The sequence below is a fragment of the Phascolarctos cinereus genome, unplaced genomic scaffold, assembly GCF_003287225.1.
Source record: "Phascolarctos cinereus isolate Bilbo 61053 unplaced genomic scaffold, phaCin_HiC Scaffold_4;HRSCAF=312, whole genome shotgun sequence".
Classification (NCBI taxonomy): domain Eukaryota; kingdom Metazoa; phylum Chordata; class Mammalia; order Diprotodontia; family Phascolarctidae; genus Phascolarctos; species Phascolarctos cinereus.
This window is the reverse complement of record NW_027555847.1, coordinates 42,885,749-42,905,125: the sequence shown is the minus strand read 5'-3', so window position 1 is coordinate 42,905,125 and position 19,377 is coordinate 42,885,749. Positions and strand designations below refer to the sequence as shown.

At 34.6% G+C, this 19,377-nt stretch overlaps 1 pseudogene; it reads right to left on the bottom strand.

Moving 5' to 3' along the window:
• Window positions 1-19,377, bottom strand: part of LOC110195631 (contactin-6-like) — a 278,594-nt pseudogene that overhangs the window by 159,861 nt on the left and 99,356 nt on the right.

Genomic DNA, 19,377 nt, shown 5'->3' with positions numbered 1-19,377 from the left:
AGTTGTTGTAACTCTAAATGGGCATCATTCCCACCAAGAGGAAAGGCATTCTTTCACACATTTTGGATTCCAGTCTCTCCCTCCAAAGAATCTATCCTGTCCCAATCACGTTGTAAAACATAACACATTATTTTAAGTCATAACTCTTCCTCATGGTTTTCAAGGTCCTCCATAATCTGGGCTTATGCTACATATTCCACCTATTGCCCACAATTACAGGTAGAACTTCATAGAGGTCTCCTTCCTGCCTTCCCCAAATGTCATAATCATTCCCATATCCCAGCCTTTGTGAATGCAACGTTGCTACGTGCCATGCCCTCCATCGTGCCACTCACTTAATCAAACTTTACATTTCTACCTGGCCCGTTTTAAGTATATTTTCTTCCAAAATGTCTTCTCTAAATATCCCATCACACATTGCTGTCTTCTTTCTTTAAATTTCTATTATATGTATTAACAGAGATTAGAGCTCAATTTGTTTTTTAAGCAATTATTTTATCACTCCAAATAAGTTCCTCAAAAGTACAATACCTTTTGAAAGAAATGCTATCTACTTCTAGAGAGAGAGATGATGATGAACTCTGAGTGCAGACTGATGAATACTTTTCTTATTTTATTTTTCATGATTGCATGTATGTTTCTTTTGCAACATGGTTTATATGGAAATATGTTTTGCATAACTTTTTGTGATGTATAATCAATATAATATCACTTTCCTTGTCAAGGAGTGGGGAAGAAGTGAGACGGAGGGAGAGAATGCAAAACTCAAAATTTTAAAAAATGAACATTAAATTTTTTACAGGTAACTGGGAAATATTTAATGGAACAAAATATAGTTAAAAATAATATCTTATACCTCCTTATGACCTACTAGAATTGTTATAGTCATGAGAACAAATTAGTCAATCAAGAATTTTTTTATGTGTATCACAGAAGGGAATAAGGGACTTATTCTTCCTACTATGTGCCAGGCACACATTAAATGATTACTTTTACAAATATCAAGTCATTTGTTCCTCACAACAACTCTGAGATATAGATGATCTTATTATCCCCATTTTATAGTTGATTAAACTGAGGCAAACAGAGGTTAAGGGTCAATTACTACACAGGTAAGAAGATGTCAAATCTCTAGAGTGGAATTTGAACTAAGGTCTTCCTACCTCCAGATTAATGTTCTATCCACTGTGCCAACAATTGCCTACTATGTGGCAGGCACCCTGCTAATCATGGAGTATGCAAAAAAAGGCAAAAGACAGTCCAGCTCCAGGAGTTCACAATATAATAAAGGAAGACAACATATGAAAGGAAGCTTACAAGGGTGAGAAGAGAGGAGCACAAGGACAGGGGGTGAGGATCAGTTCTTGCAGAGGAAATCAGAAGTATTGTAATCCAATGGGAAATTTTGAAATGGCTTCCCTGGGCATGCCCCTTAAATGAAGGATCTGGGAGGAGTTCTTTCTTGTCCACTCTCTGCCCTCTCCAATCAGATATCAATGTAGTGCATCAGTAAATGCTTTTCAGACAAGTGTTCATTTCATAGATTCCAAAACTGAAATGGGTTACATAAAAATAGGTAGACAGATAGACATATAGGTAGATAGATAGATAGATAGATGGATGAATGGATGGATGGATAATAATGACACAGAGATAGCTGCTAGAGAAACATAAAATACAAAGATAAGTAAATCAATCAATCAATCAATCAATAAAAGATAGAGGTAAGGTTGAAGTTATGGCTCTAAGAAACTATGGCATACATAGTGGCCACATCCCATCAAACCACCTTTGCAGACTGCCTAAAACAGGTTAAGGGTAACCAATGGGCCTCAAACCCATTGATGATAAAGAGGGATGCCTCTACCCCAGGAATGTGAAGGCTTCTCCCAGTAGAATGGGCAGATGAGAAAAATTTGCTCCAATAGCCCATGAAGGTGGCTGAAACAGTCAGTGTGACATGCTTACAGCTTGAAGAGACACAGAAAGTGACATGGTAATCAACTGCATCCTGGGCCATCACCAGTCACCCTGATTTTTGTACTGCCATTGGACTTCAATGACTCTGGAAGAGAAAATGAGGCTAAGAACTTCGTACAATTCTGCCTTAATTAAATCTAAATCATGCACAAGCCAAGAAATCAATTCATGATATCATTGGTCCTCTTCAAAAATGAAGGATGAACAACAACAAATTTAATTCAGTCTTATGTTACATTGGAAGACACAGATTTTCCAGGACTAGGGAGGTGATGGTTGACAAATTATGATCACTGTGCTCTGACCCAATCAGATCATATTTGCCAGATTGTACTCACTTCTGCCTGCTGCAGTTTAGGAATGACACTAATAACTTAGGAAGCACCTAGGGCAAAAGAAGTAGAAGATCAAAGGTTTTTGAGATTATGATTATAAGAATATATTGAAAAATAGGGAATGCTTAGCCTAAAGAAGAAAATAATAGGGGTGAATAAAATAACTCTCATCTAATATTTAAAGGTTGCCATTTTGAAGACGGAGACGTCTTATGCTACTTGGTCTCAAATGGTGGAAATGGGAGCAATGGGTGGATAGTACCAAGAAGGAATTTATGATTGAAAATCAAGCTACTATGGGGCAGCCAGGTGGAACAGTGGATAGAACAAGGGCCTTGGAGTCAGGAGAACCTGAGTTCAAATCTGGCCTCAGACACTTGACACTTACCAGCTGTGTGACCCTGGGCAAGTCACTTAACCTATTGCTTAGCAAAAAAAAAAATCAAGCTAATATTTATTAATGTTATTATTATTATTTTCCTAGTATATTAACATTCTTTAAACACTTTACTCACAAAATTCTCTAAAATGTGTACTACAAATATTCTTTTTTTTTTAAATCATGTTTTTTAGGAGGGGTCCAATGATTCTTAAATTCTTTCTCTAACTTGTTTTCTATGTCAGTTGTTATATGAAAGACCTTACATTTCCTTTTCTTTTTCAATTTCTTGATTCTGTTCTAATGTGTCTTGCTATCTTACAAAATCATTGATTATTTATTTGTCTAATATAATTTTCAAAGTCTGTAACTTAGTAAAAGTTTGTCATTTTCATTCCAAGATATTTATTTTCCTTCAAATTATTTTCTCAAGAATTTCTCCCCCACATACACATTTTATTTCTTTATTTCTTATAGATATTCATGTAGTCCTTTTAAAAATAAAATTTCCCCTTGATTCTCTGCTTAGAGTAAGTACTATGCTAGTTTTTTTTTTTTTTCCCTTGGGGGACTTGGGAGAGTAATAACCTTTTCTTACACTGGTGAGAGATTTCTTTGCCTTGATCATCTCTTCAGGTTTCATTGCTGTATTGGAGCTTTGTACCAGGGCTAGAGCCAATTTCCATCCCCCCTGCAGTTTTCAGTGAGATTGCTTGACCCACTTATTCTTGCCACATATCCCCTAGGTTCTTGCACAGACTTCCTCAGGTCAGTCCACTTTGAATCTCTGAGTTTCAGAGTACTGCTCATCAGGATCATGTCTGGTAGCTCAGGTCAGAGTGCTAAAGTCTTCAGAGCCTCTTGGCCTGTAATGTGATGTGCCACCACACAACTCAGTGCCCATGCAGAAACCTGGGGCACAACTTGGTGCAGGAAGAGAAAAAATCATAAAAACATCCACAGAATACACACACACACACACACACACATTTATGTACATATGCATGCAGTATATGTACATGTATACATACATACTACATACAGTTTATTTTTCTTTTTCTTTAAAAAGGAGAATGGAAATTTGAAGAGGTTTACAAACATATGGAAAGTAATAGATAGAAGAAGAAGAAAAGATACAGACACATAAGAACAGAGCATGATTTCTGGGGCAAAGTAATGGAACAAGTGTAAAGTGATTTGATCAATGACACAACTAGGAAAATTGACCTTTGCAGCAGGGGGTGCCATTGAATTTAGACAGTGAATGCTACAGGTGGCTGCCAAGCCTCCAGAGGTGAAGTCCCCAAAGGAGCTTATGGGTACTTTTACATGCCCAATGGAGCCTGTGCTTGTCTATGCTAGCAGCCAGTGGAAGTTACCCAAACCGTCCAAGCTATCTGTATGTATCACTTCCACCTGAGTTGTATCCAGGACCTCCCATGATGGATGGGGGTATAGGGTACTTGTTTTCTCTGTGATCAGAAGAAGATAGAATGACTTGTAGTGTTTGTAGTGATGGGGAACCTGTGGCCTCGAGACCACATGTGGCATTCTAGGTTCTTGGGTGCAGCATTTTCACTGAGTTCAAGTTTTACAGAACAAATCCTTTTATTAAGGAGATTTGTTTTGTGAAGTTTGGATTCAGTCAAAGAGCTTCACTTAAGAACCTAGAGGACCATATGTGGCCTTGAGGTCATTGATTCACCCTTGGTTTAGAAGTTTAGGAAAGCAATAATGTAAATTTGAGGAACAGTGAAAGAAGAAGATAAAACTCAGGTATAATTTGAAGTATATTGAGTTTCCTTGAATGGAGAATAGATATCAGGGAATACTCAAGATTATCAAGAGAGAGGAAACAAGTTTTAAATGTTCCTGGTGAGGGATATGAAATGAAGCTGATGACAGGAGAAGAAAAAAAATTGGCCAAGAACAATAAGGGCCCAGGCCAACTAATTATATCAATCTTTTTAGTCTTTACCTTACTAACATTCAGTGTTCTCTTGAATAATAGTGCTGCTGCTGCTACTACTACTACTACTACTACTACTACTACTACTACTACTACTACTATTACTATTACTGTTACTACAACAAATGAAAATTAGAGCATGGTTATCCTTAAGTAACCTCAATATATTAATCAGTTTAAAATATGTATAAATTATTTAAAAGTACAATATAACTTTTTAATTTAATTTTATTTATTTTTAGCAATGAGGAAACAAAACCTTCACTTTTTGCAGATGATATGATGGCATATTTAGAGAGCTCCAGAGAATCAACTTAAAAACTAATTGAAACAATGAACAACTTCAGGAAATTTGCAGGGCATAAAGCAAACCCACATAAATCATCAACATTTCCATATGGTACCAACAAAACCCAGCAGCAAAGGATAGAATTGAAATTGAATTTGAAATAATTGCAGACAGGGCAGCTAAGTGGTACAGAGGACAGAGCCCTGGCCCTGGAGTCAAGAGGACCTCAGTTCAAATCCAGACTCAGACTCTTACTCCTTGTGTGATCTTAGGCAAATCACTTAACTCATATTGCCTCAAAAAAAAAATTGCAGACAATATAATATCCTTGAGAGACTACCTCACAAGAAAGACCAAAAAATTATATGAATTCAGTTGCAAAACACTTTTTTTTCCCACAGATACTGACAGATCTAAACCATTACAGAAATATTAATTGCTCCCGGGTATGCTGAATCAATAAAATAAAGACAATAATTCTACTGAAGTTAATTTAATTATTTTGTGCCATACAAATCAAGCTACCAAAAATTATTTTGTAGAAATATAAAAAATAGTAAGAAAATTCGTTTGGGAGAACACAATTTCAAAAATATTAAAGGAATCAATAAAGAGAAAAGGAATTAAAGGTAGGCTAGCATTTTCAGATTTCAAACGATATTACAAAGCAGTAATCATCAAAACAGTTTGGTAGTGGCTAAGAGAAGAGTGGTGGATCAGTGGAATAGATTAGGTACATAATACACAATAGTAAATGACTGTGGTAATCTAGTGTTTGATAAACCCAAAAGATCCAATCTTTGATGGTAACATCTCAACATCTGACAAAAAAATTGCTAGGAAAACTAGAAAGGAATTTTGCAGAAACAATGCATTGGCAACATTTCATATCACCTACCAACATAAAGTAAAATGGGGAATAATTTAGAAATAAAGAATGATATGAGTAAATTAGGGCAGCATGGAAAAATGTGCCTATGGAACCTATCAATAAGGGAAAAGTTATGACCACACAAGAAATGGAAAAGATAATAGGAAGTAAAAGGGATAATTTTGATTACATAAAATTAAAAAAATAAGATGTTGCAAGCATAAAAGTAATGCAGCTAAAATTAGAAGAAAAACAAAACAGGGGGAGGGGAATTTCGAGCAAGCTTCTCTAATAAAGGCCTCATTTCTCAAATGTATAAGAAACTGAGCACAATTTATAAAAATAAGAACCATCCCCCAGTTGATAAATGTTCAAAGGATATGACAATGCAATTTTCAGAAGAAAAAACAATTCTATCAGTATTCACATGAAAAATGTTCTAAAGCATTACTGATTAGACAATGAAAGTAAAAACAACTGTGAGATGCCACCTCATTCTTATCAGATTGTCTAACATGACAGAAAAGGAAAATGACAAATGCTGGAGTGGATGTGGAAAAAATGAGACTCTAATGCACTGTTGGTCTACTTGTGAACTAATCCAATAATTCTGGAGAAAAATTAGGAACTATACCCAAAGGGCAATAAAACTGTATATTGCTTTGACCAAGAAATACTACTAGGTCTGTATCCCAAAAAGATCAAAGAAAAGGGGGGGGATCTATATAAAAATATATGGCAGCTCTTTTTTTTGTGGAGGCGAAGATTTGGAAATTGAGGTGATGCCATTAATTAGCGTATGCCTGAACAAGTTATTATTTATGATTATGATGGAATGATTCTGTTCAGTCATTTTAGTTGTGTGCAACTCTTTATGACCACATTTAGGATTTTCTTGGTAAAGATATTGGAGTGATTTGCCATTTCCTTCTCCAACTCATTTTATAGTTGAGGAAACAGAGGCAAATAGGATTAAGTGAGTTGCCTAGGGTGACAAAGCTAGTAAGTGTCTCAGGTTAAATTTGAACTCAGGTGGATGTCTTCTGAATTCAGGAGCAGAGCTCTAGCCACTGTGCCACTTACTTGTTTTATGGAGTACTGTTATGGTATGAGAAAAGACAAGCAGGATGGCTTCAGAAATACCTGGGAAGACTAACGTGATCTCATGGAAAGGTGAAGTGAGGAGAATCAGAAGAACATTGTACAGAACAACAGCAATATTGTAAGAATAATCAACTGTGAGGAGCAAAGCCAAGATGGCGGAGTAAAAGCAGTGACTTGCTTGAGCTCTCCCCCAAACCTCTCCAAATACCTGTAAAAAAAATGGCTCTAAACAAATTCTAGAGCAGCAGAACCCACAAAAAGGCAGAGTGAAGCAAACTGGATGGTTAATTACAAAGGTGTGTAGTGCTGGGCTGGGGGAAAAACGCAGTTCAGTGTGGCGGGCAGGCAAAACAGGCCTAGTGAACCTGGAGCAGACCTGAGAGGACTGGATCACCTGCAGCTGTGGAGTTTCCAGACTTCTCAACCCACAAAAGCTAAAGGCAACTTAGAAGGTCAATAGGATAATCAACTGAGAAAGACCTACCTACTCTCATCAAGAAAATGACCCAAGAAAGTTCCAAAGTCCCTTGACAAAGAATGCTATCTATCCACTTCTAAAGAGAGAACTGATGACACCTTAATGCAGATTGAAGCATACTTCTTTTTACTGTTTTTATTTATATTATTTTACATTGCTTGTATTTTGTTTTGCAACACGGCTAAAATGAAAATTTATTTTGCTTGACTTCACATGTATAATTGAAATTAAATTGCCTACCTTCCAAAGGAGGGAGGAGGCATGGAAATGAGGGAGAGAATTTGGAACACATTCTTTTGAGTGAACATTAATGTTTTTACATGTAATTGGGAAATAATCGAATGAAATAAAAATATTTTTTCAAAGTACAACACATCATGAAAGATTATGAAAATGTGGCTTCTATAGAATAGATAACAAGACATGAATTGCTGGTTAAGAGTAAATTGTCATATGACAAAAAGAAACCACGACAAACTCAACATTTCTTAGAGAACTCAATTACTAAACTGAACTGGAAGCAAACCAACATTACAGATCAAATTGTTTTCCATAATCATTTAGACATAACATCAATCCATTGCAATAACAATATCTGTAATAGATTTTACCATCCCAAACATTTTAAATCTCTAAGCTACTCAAACAAAATGCCTTCAACATATAGATTGCTAGCAGAGGACAAGACCTTGCACAGACAGAATGAGATTTGTATCAACCCTGCTCTCTTGTATGCTCCTGGAAAGTGCCAAAATTTTCAGTCAAAAGTACTACTTATTCTCCTCCTATCTAACAGCTATTGTATGAAAAGTTTAGAATGCAAAGGAAAGTAAGACAGTTTATGCTCTTAGGGATCTCCAGTCCACTGAAGTTTTCATGTTTTCGATTATACTGTAGCTGGTGAATTTACACCCCAAATTTCCCACCAAATTGCGGTAACTAACAAATAAAATGTATTAGTGATTTTATTTAATACTATAATATTGTGCAGATTCATAAGGTGCAAAATATTAGTAGCTATCAGTTTCCCCCAGGAACATTTCTTGCTTAAATGTGCCAAAAAATTTGGAATCTAACAGTAACAACTACAAAACAATAGCAGTAATCCCTACCATCCAGTCAGTTGTGCCTAGGATACTTTCAGTGAGCCTACAGAGGATGAATTTATGTCCAAATACTTTCCTTGAAGTTTAAAAGCAGTTATTTTTCCTCTATTCAATAATCCAGAGAATGTTAATAGCAAAAAAATGTATTTTGTCTCAGTTTAATTTAAATATGAAACCCATTGAAAAGCAATGCAAAATGAGATGTTAATACTTAAAATGGTGATCTTGGTAATTTGTGTAGAATGTGCTTTGAGGCTTTGCTTGCTTTGAAGCTATTCAACCAAGTCAACAACAGCACAGATGACACCGATGACAGCAACAGCAACAAAAATCACACCTTAAGTCGTATTGCAACAGTAAGGGCTGACAGTAGGTATAGGTCATTGGAATGTTTGAAAAATTTAGAACTGGTTTTTCCTCCAGAAATAGCCTCTGAAATAGCTCAAATGCATGTATACAATCAACAAGTCCTCCAAGGGTGATGTTTGGATGAACTCACCTTGCAATACTGACAAGGAAATATCCAACCAAAATATCAGATTTGTGTGCAAGTTTAAACAACAGAGGGATTTATGGCAGTGATTCTGGACCAGATTATTGCCATTACAAATAACAGCAATTTTATCTTTAAGGAGTCAAGTCCAGGGTGGGGAGAACCTGTGGCCTCGAGGCCACATGTGGCCTTCTGGGTCCTTGTGTGTGGCCTTTTGACTGAGTCCAAGTTTTACAGTACAAAACCTTTTATTAAAGGGATTTGTTCTGTGAAGACTGATTTCAGTTTAGTTTAGTTCTCTATCCCTGGCTAGACATATTAATCAATGCAGATCATGAATTGAAATAATAAATATTGTGTAACACATAATTTTAGATATTTTAAGCATCTGGAAAATCCATAAAAAAGATACAATAGGTTAAACAGAATTATGCACAAGACAATTGCTATCCTTTACTAAAGAGTCAGTGGCAAATATCTATACCACAAATACAAATCCCCAAATAGCTTAAGAATGTCACAAGTAAACTAGATTTGAACTGGACTATCTTTGCAGGCAAAAATGGTCATCACAACTCTCTGAATATAATATCCATTCAATAAAATTAGTAATAATATTTTACATAACTATCTTCCTTTGAAACATGCATAATTCCAAGCTGCATGGATTGAACAGCTTTCAAAACATAGAGCTTTGACAATAGAAATTGTCTCAGTGACAAAAGAAGATAGTCTATGTTTCATCCACACTGTCCTATCAGCTACCAAACTTGGTCTGAATATAGTTTTAGGAAGTCTATAGAAGATGAGTACATATCTGTATGAAATTATTCAGTTGCAAAAAGCAATAATTTTATCTACATATACAATAATTCATAAAACATGAAATATTAAAGATTAATATTAAAACTAATTTATCCTGAAAATATTTCTCTATGAAGTCCTTAAAATTATGAGATGATAACAATAAATAATAATAATATAATAATAATGACAATTATGTATAATTTTAAGGTATCCGGGATGTAATGGGTGCTAAATATTTTCTAACTCTGAGAGGCTCTAATTGAAGAGATTCAGATATTACAAGCTTTTAATATTTGAGAAAGCTTGAAAGTAATAAGAATTCATAATTGTGAATTGGGTATCCTGAATCCAATGATTTAAAGTTTTCATTCATCATTTTTGGTGAATTAATCAACTCACAAATATTTATTGTATGCCTACTGTGTGCCTAGCACTATGCTATAAAAGGGAGACATGTGGCCCTTCTAACTCATAAAACATTTATAGCCAAAATAATTTTATTGAGTAACTGATATTATTTGAAGTTATTGATATATTTATCTAATTGTATGATTAGTGTTTCATAGGAAATCTCTGACTTTCAGGGAATAGATTACTATTTCTGAATTTTATGTCAGCATTAAAGAAGAATTTTTTTTAATTAAGCATATATATTCAGATATACAGCACAAAGTATGAACCACCTGTTTCCATCTTTCACTTCCTTTGTCTTTCTATACCATTCTTTACAGGTTTTGTATTTTTGATTGGCTTTATAGAATCAATCTGAAATTATGTTTAATGAGTCTTTGGATGGACCCAATATCAATGGGAAAAATGTTGTTTAGAATTTATATAGGACACCTTTCATGCCCCCGGCTTATAACATTGTGACTATGTATCCTGCTGAGTGGATATCAATATTATGTAGATTTTTGAAAAAAAAATTTCATTATGGCTATGCAGGCTTGTATTGTTCTAATGAAAACAATAAATTCACAATATATTAAAGATATAGATCTATCCATTCTTTAAAGCAAAAGTAGATGAAAAAGGCTATTTCACTAGATATAGAAGTATACTATGATGGTCAGCCCATCAAATTAATACATTTAATTAAATAACTTGAACAGATATTATAGATTCATAATTTCCTTAGCTAAAAAAGAATTGAATATCCCACCAAATTGTACCTTAAAAAGTGCATAATACCATGAATGATCCCAAACTGTCTATTCCCATAAAATATAATATAACTTTATCTTGCCTAAGCTACAGTATGTTTCTTGGTCATGGAATGCACACACACACATACACACACACACACACACACACAGACATGTGTGTGTTTATATCTATATCTATATCCATATAACTATATATCTCTATCTATCTATCTATCTATCTATCTTTCTATCTATCTATCTATCTATCTATCATCTGTGTATTCTCATTTGATTCTCAAAACAACCCTGAAATGTAGATGCTATTACTATGCACACTTCGTAGTTGAGGAAGCAGAGGCAAACAGAAGTTAAGTGATTTGCCCAAAGTCACAGAGCTGGTAACTTTCTGAAACCAGATTTGAACTAATCTTCCTGAGTGTCAGGCATATAGTCCAGAAGACTCATTTTCCTGAATTCAAATCCAGCCTCAGATACCAACTTGTGACCCTGGATAAGTCATTTTACTCTGTTAACCTCAGTTTCTCATATGTAAAATGAGCTGGAGAAAGAATAGGAAAACTATTCCAGTATCTTTACCAAGAAAAACCCAAACAGGGTCATGAAGAGTCAGACACGACTGAAATAACTGAACAACAATTTCCTTACTCTAGGCTTAGTGCTTTACCCATCGTATTATTAGCTGCCTCTAAGCAAGAATTGGACCAGTAGTGATGACATCCTAAGATCATAGTATTAATAATCTGAAGGGATATTAGATATGATTTATTCCAATACTATAGATAACAAAAGAGGTAGCTGCAGTCTAGAAAGTTAGCTGAACTACCTGAGGTGATGTAATAATCATTAGAAGAGCCAGGATTAGAACCAAGGTCTTCTAACTCCAAAACAGATATTGTTTTGATAGTTATGTATATAGACAGTAGATGGGTGGCCCATTACTGGTAGCTCTAACACATTAACAACCCCTCCAAAGAAAAAATAAAATGAGTGATTTCACTATTTTTTCAAAGATTTAAGGACAAAAGTAAAGGGAAAGAAAAGAATAAAGGATGAGAGCCAGAAAGATTGTAATGTGTACAGGTTTCCACTTCTATACAGAGTGATGAAATCATGAATTGTGAGTACCAATTGGCTTAAAAAAAGTATTACTTCTAAAGCTACCAATAAATCAGCAGGAAAAGAAAAAGAAAGACTTCAAATATTGAGCCAGAAAAATAGATGTTTTCTTGTTTTAGATAACAACTTTTAATTTTGTTCCTGAAAAAAAGGTTCATTCTGCTGAAAATATCAAAAAGCAAACAGATAACCTCTATTACCACAGGTAGGTTTTGCTCAACTTTAATCATGAACTATGAACAATGGCATTTAATTAGCCTTATTTTGAAAATTAACAGTACAGATTTATCATGTATAGGCCTGCTGATTAATTAAGCGATGAGACACTATAAACAGTGCATTTCTGGATGATTACAACAGGACGTGTAGTGAAGAGTGAATTGGAAGGCTTAGTGATTTCATCCACTACTCTATATAAGTTCAATTCTCCCCTTGAAATGCTCTTCCTGATTGAAAAGATTATTCATTAAAGTGATAAGATATGTGTGTAAGTATGTATGTACATACTTGTAATATATTATTATTATTATATTACATATATTATTAGCTTTATGTAGGGTAGCTAGTTGGCACAGTGGATAAAGTGTTGGGCCTGGAATCAGAAAGTCTCCTCTTTCTGAGTTCAAATCATGCCTCAGACACTTACTAGCTATATGACCCTGTGTCAATCCCAATTGCCTCAGTTTCCTCATTTGTAAAATGAGCTGGAGAAGAACATGGCAAGCCATTCCAGTGTTTGCTTTTTGGCCAAGAAAACAAGAAATGGGGTCAGTAGGAGTCAGGCATGACTGAAAACAACTGAATAATTACAATATATATTATCTCATAAGCACATATATACAAACAGACATACTTACATACATATATTTATGTGTATATCTATATTGAGATGGAAAAGGAAAGCCCTAATTGTAGGATATTAGGTTAGCTTCAAGAAAAATATACTGCTTTTGTGAAACATCATATATATATATATATATATATATATATATATATATATATATATATAATGTATATATGTGTGTATATAATTTATATACCTATGTATGTGTCTGTGTATAATTCCCTCTCTCTGTTCCTGTTCTGTCTCAACCAATAGGATTTAAATTCTTTGGAGGCAGATATTATCTTTTTTTCCCTCTTATTATTTCCCTCTCTTAAGACAGTATCAATTAGACATTTAATAATGATTTTTAATGAATAGATTTATTAACTCAGTTCTACAATTTATTTAGAGACATGACTGAGAAGAAAAAAATATTTGATAAAACAGGAAACTTATAAATGAGGGGAAATTAAAGAACACTACTTTCCAAGATCAAAACATTTCAATTTTACAGTTGAACCTTTTACTGCTTGCATTGTTTCAGGAAAATGTACTTCAATCTTTGGTTCATACTCCCCCATCACAAGCATCAAACATCAAAACAGCTAGCACTCCAGTTGTATCACTCCTGGAGATCAGAACAGAAGTTTCATATGCAGTGACATGTGAGTTTCAATTTACTAGAACCTGAACACTGGGATTTCCATATAAACAAGTACTAGTTTTGGAGGTTCTTTTTTTAACTTCTGTTAACTCATTTTGTGTTATGAAAGAGATAAACAGAAATTTAAAATAAGGAATTATTAATAAAAGATAAAATTAAATACAGAAGACAAAGGAAGAGGAGAAGGAAAAAGAAAAAGAAAGAGAAAGGAAGATGGAAGGAAAGATAGGAAGGAAGGGTAGAAGCAATGCAGAAAACAAGGAAAGAAGGAAGAAAGAAAGGAAGGAAGCAAGGAGGCAAGGAAGCAAGGAAGGAGCTTTCATGATATCCCAGGATTCAACCTGATTCAGCCCTCCTACAACTTTCTGTAGGTATATTACATTGAAGAGAATTGTTCTTATGTACAATGAATCCCCTTGTGAAGTGGAGACAGCCACTCCCACAAAATTGATACTTTAAAAAAAATTTCTGACATAAAGTTTACTGTATTTAATTTATTTAGAATTTTATTATGCGCTTGTAGGGAAGGGAACAGTAGAGTAGAAAATGTATGTAGGACATTAAATTGAATGGGCTGGGAGGCAGGAAACAAGTAAAATATAGGAAAAAAACCAAACTAACTGAATAGCTGCTATATGGGCTATTAGGTTAGTCCTTCCTCAAGGACCCACAAGAACTTCAACTAATGGGAAAGGGAAATGAATTGTTGAACAACTGGTTCTGTAAATCAAGTGAGTCAAAGATGAATTTTAAGATTATTTGGAAACATCAGTGCTCACAAAGGTGAATAAAAGTGTGCTCTAGGAAATGCAAGATGAAGATTCCCAGCTGAGAATTTATACTTATCATATTTCAAATGTTCCCTGCTCTTTTTAACTGCTTTGAAAACACTGTGAGAGATTACAACTTAAGTGCTATCTCTAATCACAAACTTTACCAACAGCCTGCCTAGCTCTACATTTCCTACTGAGAACATTTAATTAAGGAGTCAATTGTATGTTGTTGTTTTTCCTTACTTCAGTAAGTCTCTTACATTTCCTAGGTCTTTGAATCACATATCAACTATGATTTTACTTATAGTTATAAAATTTGTCAGAGTACAGTCTGAATGTATGCTTTTCTTAGAGCAATAAATTAATCTGAACAATTATCTTTGCTTTATTTATTTTCCTTTGGCAGATAGCTATTTAATTTGTCTTTGCATTTTTTTGTATTACATACTTTCATTAATCTTGAACCTGAATTTTCCTTTTCCTTTTAACTGGTCAAGTATCTACACTGTAAGAAAAGGAGGAAAGCACAGAAAAGAAAGAGGTGATACATGAAGGACTTTGAGCTGTAACCTGTGTACATTGTTTTCTTCATGGGAACTTTCATTTTCCAAAGTTTTAATTAAAAAAATATGTGTATTAACTTACTATCACTGCATAGCACTAATGGAGTAAGTGGTCCTTGGACATGTTATTGGGCTTTCCATGTTTGTTACAAAGCAAGTGTAATTTCCCACATCTGATGGCTCTGCTTTTGCAGTATATAGGTTTCCTGTGGCTTGAGAGATAAACCTCTGACTATCCTCCTGGACAGGCAAGGTATGGTCATTGAAGGTCCAAGCATAATCTACATCTGAAAAATAGGAAATGATTATAGTATCTAACATAGTTTATTGAGCAAAAGTAAATACTCCATAAAGTTTTTAAATTATTTAGAGTTTCTGATTTTAACATTCTTCACACCATCTGCCTTACCTCTCCACATTTTTCTTCTACGGATTAGGCATAAAACAGTGGCTGAAGATGAGCTGGCCTGACATATTTATGGCAGTCAGGACTAAATCCATTTTTTCATTGTTATAGGATGGTTAATCAACAAACATCCTTTATTATTGTATTTCAGCATCTACTATGTAATTTTTAGTGTTAGTACAATTCCTAGGGCATTGTAATGTTAAGTTGCTTGGGCAAGGTCACACATTCAGCATGTATCTGAAAAAGGATTTGAACCTACCTTTCCTTGAGAATAAAAACAAAGCTCAATATAATATACCATGCTATCCCTTGGTGTTATACACACACACACACACATATGTATTATATATATATATATATATATATATATATATATATAATATATACATTTTTTAATTAACTGAGATTAGAAAGATGAGAGGAAGAAGAGGAGTGTCTAAAATAAATACAGAGAAAGTAAAATCTGAAGCCAAAGATGGATGAAAATAGATATAAAATATTTAATTTTCAATTTGGAATTGGCTTCTTACATGTACCCTAAATGATTTTGAAGTAACTGAATAAAATCTGAATATCCTTTGTACCAGTACTAATCATGTAAAATCAATTTAGTTGATAACCTGAAAAATAAGTTCTCACTGGGGAAGCAGAAATGAAGGAATCATGAGAGGAGTTCACTATACCTCTTAAGATTTACATGAGGGAGGTGGAGCCAAAATGGCAGAGTAAAAGCAGTGACTTGCTTCAGCTTTCCCTGGAACCCTACAAATACCAGTAAAAAATGGCTCTAAACAAATTCCAGAGAAGAAGAACCCACAAAAAGACAGAGGGAAACAAATTTCCAGCCCAAGACAACCTGGAAGGTTGATTAGAAAGGTCTATCATGCTGGTCTGGGATAGAAACAAGTAAAGTGCAGGTGCACAGGCAAAATAGGCCTTGGCAAGCTGGGAGCAGGCCTCAGGGGACTGAATTACGGAAACTGTGGGGATTTCTAGACTTCTCAACTCAGAAATACAAAAAGACAACTTAGGAAGTCAGCAAGAAAAGTCTGTGACTGTGGTAAGAGAGAAGCTAGGTTCCAGCCCCAGTCCCAATGTAGCTCCAAGGTTGTGGCTGCTTCTGGAGCTTCCAGCCCAAAGACTTAAGGGGAATCAAGTGGCTGATCAGAGAGGGATTGCAGGGATATCTTTGCTGGTGCTGAGGAAAGATTCTCTTGCTTTGCCCGTGCTTGGATCTGGGTTATAGGTCTTAGTGGCAATCCTGGGGTGAGGAAGAGTGATGGCATGGTGGAACTTGTGATGGCATTAGAGAGGGAATTCTCACAGTTCCAAGGCAGAAAAGAGTGCTTGTAGTCACTCATGGACCAGAGCACAGAACAAGAAAGGAATAAACACCTCACCCTTGATCAAATCACTTTGTAAGAACTGAAAACTTAGAGGCCCCTAGAATTAAATTTGAAAACAGCTGCCCAAAACCCCTGAATCTTGGGATAGTATATTCTACACACTGGAAGCAGACCCCTACCTTAACAAAGAGTTTAAAACTCAAGTAATTGATGAGATCATGAACAAAGTGTCCCCAAAATTGGGGAATGGCTAAACAATTTGTGGCATATGACTGTGATGAAATATGATTATGCTATTAGAAATAATCATCTGGGTGGTTTTAGAAAAAGAAAGACATGTGAACTGATATGAAGTTATATGAACTGATAAAGTGAGCAGAACCAGGAGAAAATTGTATACAGTAGAATCTATGTAACAATGATCAAATTTGAAAGATTTAGACATTGTGATCAATACAATGATTCAAGATAATTCCAAAGGACTGAAGATGAAAAATGCTGTCTCCTTCCTTGGAGAGATCTGATTAACTCAAAGAGCAGTTTGAAGCATACTTTTAAACATTTTGTTTCTTGCTTTTAATTTTTTTTTTATAATGTGGTTAATATGGAAATATATTTTTATGAGTTCACATATACAATTTGCATCATACTGATTTCCTTCTCAATGGATGGAGGAGGAGTGGAAGGGAGGGAGAGAATTTGTAACTCAAAATGTTAAAAGAAATGAATGTCAAAAATATAGGAATAAATTAATAAGTGAATGAATGGATATATAAGTAATTAAAGGGGAAAAAAGGAAAAACACAAGAACAATATTGTGAACCATACTGATGACCAAAATGGTATTTTCAATACATATCTAGGTCTCCTGAGTCCTCCTATGTGAAAAAGTTTTGTCAATTATTATGATGAAGACATAATAGAAAGAGACAGGCTAATGAAAACTGTGGATGACACAGAGGTGATGGGTACCTAGAACATGTAATGATAGTGTTATAAATTAAAATAATGATCACAGGCTGAAACAAAAAAAAGAGGATAAAATTTCAATGGGAATAAAAACAAAATTCTAGATAGAATAAAAAAAAAATAAACTGAATAAGAACAAGATGATATATAAAGGTATTTTTCTATCATTTAAAAATATGAATACAGTTATGAACTCAATACAAGTCCAGACTATGAAATAGATATGTGAAACTAAAGTCTTTTCTATCTTTACTGAGAGAGAGAGAGAGAGGGGAGAGACAGAGAGAGAGTGATTTTGCAAAGCACGTTTTAAAGGGTACATTGGGGAAAAGATTTCAGCTTAAGGAAAGAAAAACAAAACAAAACAAGGTAGTGTGTGTCACAAAGGTTTAGAAATTGTGTCTTAATATAATTGGGAAGAACATGAAATGGTTTGACAAAGAGAGAGTGATACTTAGAAGCGACATGATAACTTGTGTCCAAATCTTTGAAAGATTATCCTATAGATGAAGGATTTGACATAGTAATGACATCAACACTGACAAACCAGTTTATAAAAACCATCTTGTGAGGTTCAGACCATCATCAAGTCTTGCCATGAATAGTTCCCAGCCGTGTTCTTTTTAGATTAATATTATGTTTACTAACTTTTGTGACCTTGATAAAATCACTAAGCCACCCGGACCTCACTTTACTTGTGTGTGAAATGAAGTCTTTGTGGATTGGACAAATGCTGGTTTCCATCAAGCTCTAAATCTGTGATTCTCTGATTGTCTTTAGGAGGAATCACTCTTCTGTTTTTCATTTTCAATTAATTTATTTTGAATTATTAACAACTTCTTTGATAAGCTTTTGAGTTTTAAATTTTTCTCCCCCTTCCTTCCCACCTCCCTCCCCAAGACAGTGCACAATCTGATATAGGCTATACATATATATTCCTATTAAACATATTTGCACATTAGTGACATTGTAGGTAAGAATTAGAACCAATAGGAGGAACCACCAGAAAGAGGAAACAAAATACAACAGAAGAAAAAAATAGTAAATAGTATGCTTTGATCTCCATTCAAACTCCATAGTTCTTTCTTCTTTGTGGATAGCATTTCCATCATGAGGCCTTAGGAGATTTCTTTGATCCTTGTATTGCTGAGAAGGGTTAAGTCTATCAATATTAGTCATCAGACAATGTGGCTGTTATTGTGTACAACGTTTTCTTGTTTCTGCTTACTTCACTCAGCATCAGACCATACAAGAGTTTCCAGATTTTTCTGAAGTCAGCCTGTTCATAATTTCTTATACCACAATAGTATTCCATTATATTCGTATACCACAACTTGTTCAGCCATTTCTCAATTGATGGCTATACTCTTAATTTCCAACGTTTTGCCACCACAAAAAGAGCTGCTATAAATATTTTTGTACACGTAAGTCCTTTTCCCATTTGTATGATCTCTCTGCGATATAGCTGTAGAAGTCATATTGCTGGGTCAAGGGGAATGCACATGTTATAGCTCTTTGGGAATAGTTCCAAAGTGCTCTCCAAAATGGTTGGATCATTTCACAACTCCAATGCATTAGTGTTCCAATTTCCCCACATCTTCTCCAACATTTATCATTTTCCTGTTTTGTCATGTTGGTCAATCTGATAGGTGTGATGTGGTACATCAGAGTTGTTTTGATTTGCATTATTCTTTTCAGTAGTGATTTGGAGTATTTTTCTTATGTGACTATAGA